At 35.7% G+C, this 12,528-nt stretch overlaps 1 long non-coding RNA gene across 1 annotated transcript; it reads right to left on the bottom strand.

Annotated features, from left to right (window-relative positions):
* Positions 1-11,450: 11,450 nt before the first annotated feature.
* Positions 11,451-11,957, bottom strand: LOC118486264. The gene is made up of 3 exons (XR_004878143.1): positions 11,709-11,957; positions 11,549-11,637; positions 11,451-11,485 (listed from the first exon to the last, which is right to left on the bottom strand). It is a non-coding gene; the product is annotated as an uncharacterized LOC118486264 (long non-coding RNA).
* Between the last annotated feature and the right edge of the window lie 571 nt (positions 11,958-12,528).

Below are 12,528 nucleotides of genomic sequence, written 5' to 3'. Positions count from 1 at the left end.
ACACACATCATCCTCATATAAGCCTATAAGTGTGATATTGTATAGGTGTAGTATAGGTCACGTATTGACCTCGTATAAGCCTATAAGTGTGATATCGTATCGTATAGCGTAGTATATGTCCCGTATAGCTCCCTTATAGGCCAATTGGTGTGGTTTAGGTCCCGTATTAGCCTATAGGCATATACAAGACCTTTAGGAAACCTATACGAGACTTATACTACACTATACAATATGATACAATACTATACTATACGATACGATATAACACTCGTATACGCCTATAGGTGTGGTTTAGGTCTGTATAGGCCTATAGGTGTGGTTTAGGTCCCGTATAGGCCTATAGGCATATACAAGACCTACAGGGAACCTATGCGTTATACTATACACTATACGATACGATGTAATATGATACGATACTATAGGATATCATACAACACCCGTATAAGCATATAGATGTAGGATAGGTCCTTTGCAGGCCTATATGTGTGGTTTAGGTCCCGTATAGGCTTATATGTGTGGTTGAGGTCCCGTATAGGCCTATAGGTGTGGTTTAGGTCCCGTATAGGCCTATAGGTGTGGTTTAGGTCCCGTATAAGCCTATAGGCATATACAAGACCTATAGGAAACCTATACGAGACATATACTACACTATACGATACAATACAATACGATACTATACTATACGATACGATATAACGCCCGTATAGGCCTATAGGTGTGGTTTAGGTCTCGTATAGGGCTATAGTGTGGTTTAGGTCCCGTATAGGCCTATGGGCATATAAAAGACCTACAGGGAACCTATACGAGACTTATACTATACACTATACGATACGATACGATACGATGCAATACGATACGATACTATAGGATACCATACAACACCCGTATAAGCCTATAGATGTAGTATTTAAAAATAATTAACGGTATGATATTTAAATGTTTATAGCGTTCGAACCGCACTAGACATGGTATAATAATTTAATTTAAACGATAACAATATAATATATCCGAACCGTATATACGTTTTTCAAATCAATTTAACGGTATATAATATTATTGGTATAACATTAATGGTTATATATTTTAAGCGATTTAACATTGGAACCGGTGAGAATTTATACCACAAATACATCAAAATAGTCAAAAAAAATCTCATGGGTTATATACGCTGCATATAGCTCTATACGCAGCGTATATAAACCCTTGTTTTCTGTGCAATGATTGCTGATAAGGCTCTGAAATCCATGGTTTATATACGCCGAGTATAGGTCTATACGCGGCATAGGTAAACCCTATGTGTGCAGATAGCTAAACAAGGTGTGCCAATAGTTTCAGCCTTTAAAAAACTTTGCATAGGTTTGAAAATGCACCCTGTATGAATTAAAAACAAAACATAAACAAGGCTGATAAAAATATCTACAAACATTTATTGTAACATCTACCAAAAACAAATTTATAATTAAAAAAAATCTAATGCATTCGACCGCACACATTAATATGGAAAAAGGTGTAGTGTAAATTAAACAGGTAGACTAACATTTATTCAAGCACATTTGTAGCTAGAAAATAGGATCGTGTGCGAGTAACTGCCACTTGCCATTCCTATATAAGAGGGAGTTCGGATGAAAAACCCAAAGTTTACTTTGCATTGCTCAATTACCTTGCAAGTATCGACTTAAAACAATCTTGCAATCATGGAAGACTGCCAACTTGGTCAAGAGGTATGCAGCAAAGGTAAACTTATTTCTATTCATATTATTCGGGTCACTAGTCTGTTTCAATTTTCAACTTTGTTTAACCCTTTCAATTTCTTAACAGCATAATAAAAATCGAATACTCACGCAGGAAGATGACCTATTCAATCTAGTAGTATATGCACGCAAGGTATGGCTTATTATTTTATGTATTTGCATAAGTTGCAGGCACGCAGAGAAAGTGTGGAGATTATTTCATTTTCTGTAAAATGCTTATATCGCACCAAATGCGCTTTTGGTGGGGCTCGAACCCTTGACATCATGAGGAGCAACACTTTGAATCCAATGGTTTTACCAATTGGATCCAACCCCCCACCATGTATAGATTGTTTGGCCTCATTTTAGTTCCTACAAATCTCACATGCATAGATAACTTAGTGAAGAGGTAAAAAATCAAAAAAAGTTTGGCAACCTCATATTTTCCAAAATGAACGGCCTATAATATTTTGTAAGATGTTTACATGTTATGTGGCATTTTATTTTTGCTTTATCTTCTTTAACATGTTTATATAGAAAATATAGACAGTTTTAAAAAGATAAAACATGTTTATTGATGTTTTGGTCTAAAACAACATTGTTGTAAAGTGGGTATTGAAAAAACGTTTATGTACTTACTAGAAGACACTTGTGAAAATTAGAAAAACATTTAAGACTTTAAGTTATAAAAAACATTTATGCAAATAAAAAAGAAAAAAGTCATTCTCATAGATTCAGTTGAGTAAATACATTAATTATCTATAAACTTAAAAAAAAAGTAAGACTATTTTGCAGAATGTAACAAAGAAAAGTTTTAATAATTTCAGCTATTTTACAAAATCTATCTTTTATATTAAAGCAAAATAATGTTGACCATTTGACCATGATGTGGCATATGTGATTAGGCATATAATTGTAATTTGGGCGCCAACGACCTATTCTCTCAATTCTCCTTTCTCCTTCAATTCATATTACCGCCTCTCATTTCATCCTTCCTTCCTACGCTCATTTTTTTGAAACCGCCTTGATTTCTTCTTCAATTTGGAAACCTAATCAATTCTCTCAATCAGTTGAAATCATTCTCCAATTTGCCAAATTGATTTCTCTTCACATTCACACGGCTTCTCAAAACATCACACATTCAATTTTACAAACCCTAAATCTCATCTACGGCTTCATCTCTAGCGATTGTACCTGGCCATACCCACTCCAGAAATCCCTAAATCTCAAGCATTCAAACTCTCATCTAGGTATGTTTTCTTTGATTTTTATGATGTAATTCGATAATCGTTTGATTGTTTTCGCTTTAATCAATGTTTAATATGTTAATCATTGATATAGATATAGAATTGTCGAATCGGTTTTGATTTTGTCGCTCAATCCAACCAGGTAATATTTCTGAAAGAGATTCGATTTTCAAATGGGTTACGTGTCTAATTTTCAGTAAGTTTACATCATCCTCTTCGATTAATTTTGATTTCGATTGGTTGGAATTACAGAAAACTTCAAACAGAGCTTACCGGAGAGTTCAGAGGCCGAACGGTGGCCTGAGGACAGACGGTGGTGGTCGGAGTAAAGCTAGATGAGTAGAGCAGGGTGAGGAACTTGACGGACAGTGCTGCCATTGTTTGAAGATTTAATTAGAACAGTTAAGTGCTCGATCACATACATGATATAACAATGATTTTTGTGATTATTGGAAACCCTAAATTGTAACCAGTGGAATTGAATCCAGGTATGTTTATTGTTTTTTACATTGATTATTCAAGCTCAAAATTTTTCCTCCTTACACCCGTTTTTCCCCTTTTATTTCATCTGCCACATTCACAAACCCTAATATATGCAATGGGTATGTCTTTTTTTGCTTCAAAACAGGATTAAATTTGTGAAATGTTTATGATTTTTATGGTTTTCTGGTGAATTTTTTCTAACCTCAGAAATGCATGTCTGCCACTGCTGGTTCTTATGGGTACATTGCACCAGGTATCATCATGTAATCCTGGCTTCATAAAATAGCAACAAGTTTATGTTTTTACTGACATGGTTTTTCTTTTAGATTGACCAAGAAGGTATCTTTTATGTTGCAGGATATGCATACACACCAAAGGTATTGCATTCTTTTAAACCGATTAGCAAATATGCAGCCTTTTTTGTTATAATGTTATGAACTAATTTATGGGTCGTTTTTTAATTGATAGGAAAATAGCTTTAAAAGTAGAAAATTGAAGAGGATTTAGGGTAAAAGATATGTTTTGGTGTGAGTTTGTTGCTGTAGGAAGGTTCAACTGTGCGTCTTTGCATTTCTTCTGCAGGTACATTTCCTTCTTTGTTTTTTTAGATTTAATTTTCAACTTGAATGATGATGTTACTATCGTTTTAAGGTTGTTTACGATGGGATTTTGTGTATATGGTGTCTACTATGTTCGTTCGATTTAGTTATTGTGTTGGTACACATCTTTTGTTTTTTGGTTTGCTCGCATGTTTATAGTCTTCTTTTTTAGGAATGTTCAATAAAAATGTTGTTTTGCATTCTTTGTTTGGTTATGGTTGGGTATATATTTGTAGTACAATGCCAATTTCGGTTTAAATCTGGTTTTGTCCCTAACTAGATAATAAACTGAATATAAATCGGTTTAAAGTGTTATATGTTTCGAAAACTGTAAATATAACATGTTCAGTTTCAAGTTTGAAACAATAGTTATAGAAATTAAAACCTAAAGATTATTGTAATAGGATTGGGGTAACTTGCTTGAAATTGAGATCTTTGGTTGTTATTTAGTATAATTTGAGTCTAACACCAACTTTTCTTACCTGTAGGTACTGCTTAACTTAACCATTACCGATGACACTTCACTTGCGAACACTGTGTTCTTTGACCAATTTGGGGATTAATTTGCTAATTTAGAGCCTTGATTTGCTGTATTGGGGGTTTGATATGCAGGTTTGCAGGCCGCTACTGCTGTAACAATAAACTGAAAGTTTAAACTTTACCTACTTTAGTTTGGTTTGACTTCCCACTACTTCACATAAAACCCACCAGATATGTTGAATGCCCAGTCACCTATTTCCTTTGCTCGATATCGTGGATTACAGATTTCAGCTGAGTCGAGGTAATTAGGTTCTCATCACTAATTTTATTTTTAATCTGTTTGTAGTATATGTTAATAGTTATTTTTAGTGTTAGTTAAATGGTAAAACTTATTTGGATTTATGTAGGATGGTAGCCAATTAAAGTTGAATCCAGTAATTAATTGAAATGTTAATATGCTATTTTAGATGTGTTCGTGTCATTTCTTATGTTTTTAACCACGTAAGTAACTTTTTTTTGTTATTGAATGTACAATTCGATTGATTACATATGTATTAGTTAATTTACACCAACGAACATCACTTCACATGCAATCTCAACTGTGATTTTACTGATTTACCATCGAGAATATAAAGGTAGGGCGACCACACTTTGATGTAATTGAGAGTTTGACGTTAACAATTAGGAAGCGAATTTGGGTTTTGAGAGATATTCAGGTGAAGAGGACAGACTATTAATTAATTTTATGGCGCCTGTTGAATTTTGTAATTACATTAAGTTGTGTTTAATTAGATATGGCTTTAGGTATATGAATTCTCATAACATTGTAATTATTTGCATAGTGAACATGATGAGTTAAAGGCGAAGTTTTTCGAAGAGAGAGCATCACTTGAATTAGAATACCAGAAACTATACGAGCCACCGTAAGCAAAGGTGTGGATATATTATTTAGATAACTACAACTCGCATCGTGAGATTAGCGTTTATAATTTATCTCATTACTATGTTTACACTACGTACTAATTTTTAGCCTTTGAATAGCACAAGCAAATCATACAAGTTGTTTTTACTTCAATGATTATGTTACTTTTATGTGGTCAAAGTAAGGTCAACTCCATTTTACTGGCTGTGAGGAAAGCTCGTGAGGAACAAATAGTGGAAAGCCTAGTCAGAGAGCTTTGTATTTTAACCACTTCGGTCTGAAGTGACCCATCATACCTTAAAGAAGCTTTGGAGTAGGTTAAAGTTACCGGTGAGATGGAATTTTCAGACTGTGACTACCCGGAGAGAAAGCGGGTCCTGTCCTCTGAGGAATCTTTGAAACATCTGTGGTGGCTTTCAGAAAGTGAGGCTGTTTTTGAAGCTGCTTTGGGTCTTTATGATTTGAATCTTGGTATGTGATCGCTCTCTCTGGCTCATGAAATCAAGGTATGTCAATTAGTGTAAGGTCTCAACATCTTCTACCCACAAATAATCAAAATCACATGTTTATAACAGATTTGGTATGTAGTGTAGGTGATCTTCACAGGAAAATTATCTGATTTTCACCAGTCGGGTGAAGTGATGCTAAAGATGAAAAAACAAACATGTTGGCTCTACAATCACAAAAAGAATAAAAGTAAGTTATTTTAACTTTTAACGGTTAACTGATAATGCGTGTTAGTTACCACCTAGCGGGCTCGGATATTTTCGATGTGGCTTTGGAGGTTTGCAAAACTATACTGGCGTGGTCGTGCACTTACTTGTAGATACAGGTAAATTTTTTGTGTAATGTTTGTTTCTGACAATCAAGTGACACTGTAGCTTTTAGGACGAAGACACCTATATATAATTTGAGTGACAGAACAAAAGAATGATATATGGTTGTAGTGGTTAACTCCTTCACCCCTCAGTTAAATGACTAGGATTTGAATCCTAGGCTTCCTTTTTTTTGTTTCTTTCTATTTCAAGTATGAGTTGGGTTCTTTTTTCTATAATTTTTTTTATTTTCATGTAGGCCTTTTATTTTTCTGGGTCATTGTTTAAAGGGTGCAGTTGTGTGCTCTTGCTTCAGAGGTAGAGTGGGAGAATAAAGATATTACTATTTGCTAGGATAGTTATCTGATCGTGAATCTTCAAACCATCATGAATAGATATAAATCAGTAGAGGAGTTAGGATTATGCATTTCTTTTTGGTGCAACAGCATTGCACGTTGCCAGGAGAAATTATTGATTGCCTTTTTGGATCTGCTATACTTGTGAGTTTTCTTGATTTATGGAGCACTAAAAGATATACTTCTATGGAGCACTAGAAAGTATGCTTTCTTTAGTGCTACATCATTTTTTACCAGACCGGTTATATGTGTGGGGTTATATGTGTGTTGGAAACATAGATAGAGCAGTGAAAATTTGGTCAACATGTAAAACACTGAAGAATTGTACCAACAAACTGCTGGTGCTTCAAAATCAAGCTTTAGGCAACCGGCTTCGGATTAAAATGTTGGTAGCATTTTAAGTATGAGGAGAACGCTCTTTAGAATAATGTCATCTTGGCCATTCACTTTCAAGAAAACTCCTCGACTTACTGATAAAGGTGGGATATGGAGCAAAATTTTCAGGTTGGAAAAAGATATTTTGAAACGAAACATTGAATCAAATTCTTTGATTGAAGGTACTGTTGAGGATATGGAGTGTATAAGATTTTGGATTGCCAAATGGGTTGGCGACTTCACTTTGAAGGAGTGTTTCTCAGCTTTATTTAATCTTGAATCTAAAAGAAATGTTACTGTGAGTACATGGTTCGTAAGCTGGAATTCGAAAAGGTCCCCAAATAGTAGGTTTGAACTCGAGCAGCTGTGGTGGTGTGAGCAACTAACGGCTGGAATAGTAACCTGAGCAGGCATGAAGGATTCGGGGGGCCGGTTCACTGTTGCCTCTTGCCGTGAAATGCTCAGTAAACATGCTGCATCGCAAATATTGTATGGTAAAAAGTGAGTTCGTGGTGCAAATCACAAATGATTTCGGCTGCCTCGGTAAGGAAATTGCTGCAGCTTCACAAGAGTTAGGTTCTAATGAATATAAAAATAAATTGATGCAGGTGATCATCTTGACCTCATGTTGGGTCATTTGGAAAGCACGAAATGACACAATATTTGCCGGCAGAAGAGCTAACGTAGACGCGTTGTTTGGAGAGCTTCAAACCTTGAGCTTCTTATGGATCAAGCATTGTTCTAGGGACTACGGTTTGACATGGGAAAAGTGGGTGTCTTTTAATTTTTCCTAACATGTAAAATAGTATGTATTTTGGTTTGCTTGGGGTGAGCCTTTGCTCTGTACAAGTAACTTGCTGGTACTTTGCAAATTGTGTATTACTTGGATGATGAATAAAAAAGTTTGTTTGCCGTTCAAAAAAAAATCACGTTGCTATAGATAAATGGACCTATGATATAGCATTTTTAAGCATTTATGGTTAACTTTATGAATGACAATGAGAAATATGTAATTTTCCTTCACAACTGAGTATTGAGCTCCTAATCCCTAAATATTTTTTCTTCCCATCTTTTTGCTTCTTTTCCAGAAGCATCAACGCAACAGGTTGTATAGATGTGCTTCATTAAGTTTGCTACTTTCACCAAGTTCTCAAAACAGTTATAATTTTTGTAGATGATATTTGTACACCTGCACACCACCTTTCTATATGTAAATTTATTTATGTTACAACCTATTTTTAAAGTTATTATATGAGTTTCTTAAAGTTGTACTTCGCTTTCAAGTGTTTTTGTGCTACTTTTCCGCAATCGGTGATCTCCGGTGATTCGAGTTGATATCAAGTTGTTTGAGGATAGTGACTATACCCTAACGAGGTTGCGTGTGTTCAGGTATATCAAGTGTGCAATAACTTAAGAGTTACATAAAGCACTTCGATTTGTGTGGGGGCATATATTCGTTTCGGCTATAATATTTCTTTCATAAGGCTTCCATTAGATTTTATATCTATGGAGTGGGATGAATATGAGGCATCATCAGTTGACTTGGTTCAGTTACTTGAATGATTATTTCAACAATTTTAAGTTATATATTTGTGTGTTAGTCTTCCTGCGAAACTCGCGGGATCTTAGACTATTAGAATATATATATATATATATATATATATATATATAGAATTGCGCTAAAATGAGAACCACCCCGAGTTGTAAAAACCGCGAGAACCACACCATCCGGGTCGCCGTTTACCACGATTTTTTTTTACAACTAGATGTGTGTATTATAAACACAGCCGTAAAAAAAAATTTTAGACGCCCCCCCCCCCCCCCGAGGGGGTACTTTTTTACACCACAAGTTTGGTGTAAAAAAAAAATAAAAAAAAATAAAAACACCAAACTTGTGGTGTAAAAAACTACCCCCTCGGGGGGGGGGGGAGGGGGGGCGTTTAAATTTTTTTTTTACGGCTGTGTTTATAATACACACATCTAGTTGTAAAAAAAAATCGTGGTAAACGGCGACCCGGATGGTGTGGTTCTCACGGTTCTTACAACTCGTGGTGGTTCTCATTCTAGCGGTCCCATATATATATATATATATATTTATATATATATATATATATATATATATATATATATATATATATATATATATATATATATATATATATATATATATATATATATAACGATGTCAAACCGGAAAACACCCCACTAACTTGCGTGTAATGATTATAATTTTTGTAATAATGTTATCATTTTTATAGATAAATATTAAAAAAAAAAAAACTAACCAGTATAAACGTATGAACCATTTTACACACCGGGTCCTTTGTTACTCAACTATGTTTTTTATGTTTTAGTAGTCAAAGGCTTACTTAAAGACTTAATGCACTGTAATCCATTGATATTGTCTCTTAACTTATTTTGTTCGGTTTTTAGGCATAATACGCATGCAAATATTAATCACGTTGATGAAACTTTCCAAAAATTTTGATTCTTTTTTAAACAAATAATGTTTTTATTTACAATTTAAATATGTCTTTATAGCATTAATATGCCCGTCCACCGGACGGGTATAGAAGTAGTTGTGTATCTATCATGTAATGATATTTTTTGTCGTGATGAAGAAATTATAATACTGGTCAAAATTAACATATTTTCAACTCTTCCAAAATAAGATACATGACAAAGCGAACAAGAAAAAAATAACTATACCAACTGTATAGCAACACAATCCCGCCGCCGACTAATTGCATAGCAATACGACTTTGTAAGTTCAACCAACCCCGGCCTATGAAGTGGAGATCTCGGAAGTGGAAAGTTTGTTTAGAAGCCATAGAAAAATATGCTGCTAACGGTGAAAATGGTTTTCGCAAAGGGTTATTATGTGTTACGACTGTTCCTTCAGGAAGGTTTAATAATTTGGAGTCACAAATTACAAAGGAAAGGAAAAGAAACAAGAAAAGTCAAACTAGTTTTTTTTAACGGTAAAATCGTTTCCTTTTTTCTTTAGAACCACGTTTAGAAAATAGAAAAAAAAAACAAGATGGTTTGTTTTTGTGCTTACGAGGAATTGAGGAATTCAAAAAAGTTGGTTTGATGTAGACGCTTCAGTTCTGAAAAATTGATTGGGGGTGATTAGTTGGTATTTGTTCTGACGCACTGAAGTGAAGGGGTAAAATTGATACTTCCTAACAAGTCGGTTATAGTTGGTATCTAGTTGGAATTAGTTTCTTGCCTAACAAGTTTTGTTGTTGCGTTTGTTTCAAATCGACAAGAAGGTTGATTTATAGTGTTGATTTGAACGAGTAAGGTTCAAAGTCCTTTGGTTAAAAAAATAACGTTTATCAATGGATACTGTTCGGGTTAAATGAGTATGGGTTTGAACTTAGTTTGAATCAAAGATGAGCCTATATTCTAAGGGAATGTGTTATGATCCACAAAACCTAGTGTTTGCTCAACATCGTAGCCGTGTCAATGGTATTGCGAATAACCAAAGGACGAGTCATGGACAAAGGACTAGTCGAGTACAAGGTTGCAAGAATGTTCAAGCTAGGAACGAGCCGAAAAACACAACTAAGATCCAGTGAACTTCCAAGAGAATAAAAGCAAAGAAGACATGTTTGGATTTGAAGGCCTACCTATTACAAGTCATAAATTAAGGGGGGTGATTGTTGGACGTAATTACTATAATCGAGCGTGTGAGGCGGGTTGGGCAGATCTCGAGTAATGGGGCAGTTCAGGTTGGATCGAACTAATTCGAGTTATGGTTATTTTGTTAAGTTAATTAGATATAAACTAAATGAGTTATATTTAATTTAGAGTTAACTGCCATTTTCGTCCCTGTGGTTTGGTCACTTTGGCCATTTCAGTCCATTTTTCAAAAATGCGCCATTTTCCTCCCCGACGTTCTGGAAAGGTGCCATTTCAGTCCAAAAATCATAACCCAGTTAAGTCAGTTAGTAAACAAGGACTGATTGTGTAAATTTGTAACATAAAGGACTGATTGTGTAAATTTGTAACACCACCACCACTAGCCCTGCCACCACCACCACTCCGCTGCCACCACCGCCACCACCGCCACCACAGCCAACACCGCCACCACAGCCACTGCCACCACCACCACCACCGCCGGAACCGGAGCTCCAAACAGTGACAAACAACAGTGTTGCAGGTTTGTTCGGAGTGATGACCGGAGAAGATGGTGATGTTGCAGGTTTGAGCGATGATGAACGGTGATGAACGGAGAGTTCCCTTATGTCGAAACAACAGTGATGAATGGAGATTGCGGTGAGCGGAATCAGAATCGGTTTTTCGGGAAGTTATGTTTCGAACAGAAGTTGCAGGAGATGAACGTTGAAGATGATCTTGTTTCGGAAGCTTTCGAATGGTGGTGATGAACAATTACCATATTAGAAGTGTGGTCCACATTTGTTGTTATACGTATCTGCTTCATCCCTTGCCGAAGTAAACTACAAGCAAATCTGCACAAACGAAAAAAGGGTTCAGATTTCCTTTTACAAACCCAATTAAAACACAGATTATACCCTATGTTGATTGCGGTTTCCATCTTATCGCCAGTAAGAACCCATAGTTTTAAACCAGCTTGTGCCAGTTTATCAATACATTGGGGTACCTATAAAAAAAAGAAACCATTAATTGAAAAGGGAAAAAGGTAAAAATATAATAAACCTTGATAATCAATACCCCTTGCTGAAGTTTATCCTCCACGGCGGTTGCGCCAACAAGAATTAGGTCTTTTTCCATTATGTCAGATAAATGTTCAAGCATTGTGTCTCGTTCACCACCGATGGAAGTTTTGGCTTTTGAAAATTCACCGTTCCAAGAAGAATATTCAGAAATGTCAAGCTTTCTGTAAGCAAATGCTAGTGTACGTAACCCGGCTTCTGCATATTCATTTAAATGCTTTTTGGTGGCTTCCTCATATAATCTTCCGTTTTTGGATAAACTATCAAAGATGATGCTGTATAGTGAAGCTATTATTAAAAGATGATTTATGTAAGCAGCAAGTTCAACTTCACTAGAACGGGTCCCATACGGGATTCCAGCTTTCGAATGGCTGTGGTGGCGGTGGTGGCTGTGGTGGCGGTGGTGGCTGTGGTGGCGGTGGTGGCGGTGGTGGCGGTGGTGGTGGCAGCGGAGTGGTGGTGGTGGCAGGGCTAGTGGTGGTGGTGTTACAAATTTACACAATCAGTCCTTTATGTTACAAATTTACACAATCAGTCCTTTTTTACTAACTGACTTAACTGGGTTATGATTTTTGGACTGAAATGGCACCTTTCCAGAACGTCGGGGAGGAAAATGGCGCATTTTTGAAAAATGGACTGAAATGGCCAAAGTGACCAAACCACAGGGACGAAAATGGCAGTTAACTCTTTAATTTATAATAGATACGTTAGATAAACATGGGGTTTATTCTATTGTTTTCTAATTAGGATGTTGAGTCCTATTCTAATGGTAACCAAGTTGTGTCCTATATAACCCTATCAAAGTTGTGATTAAGGTT

The sequence above is a fragment of the Helianthus annuus genome, chromosome 14 (assembly GCF_002127325.2).
Source record: "Helianthus annuus cultivar XRQ/B chromosome 14, HanXRQr2.0-SUNRISE, whole genome shotgun sequence".
In the NCBI taxonomy this organism is placed as follows: Eukaryota; Viridiplantae; Streptophyta; class Magnoliopsida; order Asterales; family Asteraceae; genus Helianthus; species Helianthus annuus.
The sequence above is the reverse complement of the archived record's forward strand: the minus strand, read 5'-3'. Positions and strand labels throughout refer to the sequence as shown.